Below are 2,500 nucleotides of genomic sequence, written 5' to 3'. Positions count from 1 at the left end.
CACTCGCACTCGCAGTCGCAAAAACGTGGGGCAAATATATTACGCGGAAGAGTTATAACAGACCGAGCCCCACTGCATGGGGGGAGTCTTTGTCACTAATGTACACAGATGGAACATTTTGGACTGGAACCAGATTACCCGTACACACGGCGCTGATTAGTAATCAATGCAGAGCCATCAAACTACAGCAAATATACACAACTGTCCGTATACATGCTGAAAGAGTCTGCCCAAAATGGGAACCACACGTCAGCCAGACACTCTGATCACGCACCACTCTCTGCTTCTAACAGGCGCACATACAATATGTAAGCACCAGCATGGAACAACATCCAGTGCATCTTCTCCGCCACATTACACAATCCACACTATCACAACCAGACCAGGAGGTCCGTGCGGAAAATACAATATCCCAGCCTTTCGACATCCACCATTGCGCAGACCAGGCACCAACACCCACACATGTCCTATACAACGGTGCACCCAACATCACAATAGTACCTCCTGTCACAGCGCACAAACAATGACATGAGTCAAAGACACAGGTCTCACACAAGCATAGAATTGGAGCGCCGCCTCTAATAAGCCAAAGGTGCATCCTGACGTGACAAATCTGATCATGTCACAAGCATTCACTTACTATAATCACTATCAACGAACCTGCCGCCCCCCGCCCCCCCCCCCCCCCTACACCTTTCCGTACAACAACGTGTAACCTAACCTAACCTAACCTAACCTATGTTGTACCTTAACCTAACCTATGTTGTACCTTAACCTAACCTATGTTGTACCTTAACCTAACCTATGTTGTACCTTAACCTAACCTATGTTGTACCTTAACCTAACCTATGTTGTACCTTAACCTAACCTATGTTGTACCTTAACCTAACCCATGTTGTACCTTAACCTAACCCATGTTGTACCTTAACCTAACCCATGTTGTACCTTAACCTAACCCATGTTGTACCTTAACCTAACCCATGTTGTACCTTAACCTAACCCATGTTGTGCCTCAACCTAACCCATGTTGTGCCTCAACCTAACCCATGTTGTGCCTCAACCTAACCCATGTTGTGCCTTAACCTAACCCATGTTGTGCCTCAACCTAACCCATGTTGTGCCTTAACCTAACCCATGTTGTGCCTTAACCTAACCCATGTTGTGCCTTAACCTAACCCATGTTGTGCCTTAACCTAACCCATGTTGTGCCTTAACCTAACCCATGTTGTGCCTTAACCTAACCCATGTTGTGCCTTAACCTAACCCATGTTGTCGCCTTAACGTAACCCACGTTGTCGCCTAAACCTGCTCTGTAATTGTTATACGACTCGTTCAATTACTGTAGTGTTGCCCACCCGCAACCCTCGCAATATAGTTCGCTACTCGCACTGCCCGCACCCCTGTGTATCGCTTCATGTTAAACACCTTGCAAGTCTTGCTCACTTTCCACATGCTCCTGCTGTACACTGTAATGTGGATGGCAGCAGGACGTACATGCCGCCCCTCCCCACGTCCCCACCTTGCCCCCTGCCTTCGCAAGCTGGTTGGTGAGAAGTTTGCATGTTCAATGCCCTTCGCATGCGACGTACTCAGGCTACGTTGTGGTGCGGCCTGTGTCAACTGTCCGCTGATGTCGTACGCGTGAACCACAATCTGTACTGCACATTCGTCCTTATGTACTGAATGATACATCGTGGCACATGTGTGACCGCACAACGACTGCGCCCAAAAACGGCGGACCATACAGTGCAAATATTGTGCACGCAGCTACGTGTCGTCTCCCTATGAGAGCTGGATTGCAGTGTGGTACGCCATAGAGACGTGTGGGAGGAACGGACGCCGTGGATGGCGATCAGCATGAGCTGTCTGTTGATGTATTCGGACCTAGTCGTCTCTCCTCACACACCGTGATGGCATGGTGCACCGCGTTCCATATCTGCGACATGCTACAGAGGCCGGTTGACAGTCGTTCGAGCAATGGACATCGCATACGTACGGGGGCCACCTTCCACGTATTGTCTAGGCGTGCACATTTTGTTGCGTGTATGTGGGCAGACGTAGTGTGGCGTGACACCTGACACAGGCATGCAATAATCGTTGAAGTTGCAAATGGCGATGGACGCCTGCGTTTTCTGGTGAAGTTACGCAAATGAACAAATGGTAACCTGTTGTGGTGCGGTTGTTCTCGCTAGGGGTGAATCGGTGATGGCGACGATAGGTTGAGGTACTAACCGGTTGTTCCAGCGATACCCACCATGCCGACGAAACTGAACGGCATCTGGGTGTGAAGCGATACGCGGCGGTGGCTGGGTGGGACCGTCCCCGGCCGGTGAGGGGGCGCCTCCCGGCGTGCTGGCCGCGCGGTGCGTGGGCGCACGCGCTACAGCCGGCTGGTGGGGGCGGCCAGTGGCAGGCGCGCCGGCCGACGGACGCGGCAGGCGTCGCAGCTGCGCGCCGGCGCACCCTGCGCGCGGCGCCGTGCGGCCAAAGTAGGTCCTCG

The sequence above is a fragment of the Schistocerca piceifrons genome, unplaced genomic scaffold (assembly GCF_021461385.2).
Source record: "Schistocerca piceifrons isolate TAMUIC-IGC-003096 unplaced genomic scaffold, iqSchPice1.1 HiC_scaffold_22, whole genome shotgun sequence".
Taxonomy (NCBI): domain Eukaryota; kingdom Metazoa; phylum Arthropoda; class Insecta; order Orthoptera; family Acrididae; genus Schistocerca; species Schistocerca piceifrons.
This window is presented reverse-complemented; position numbering follows the sequence as displayed.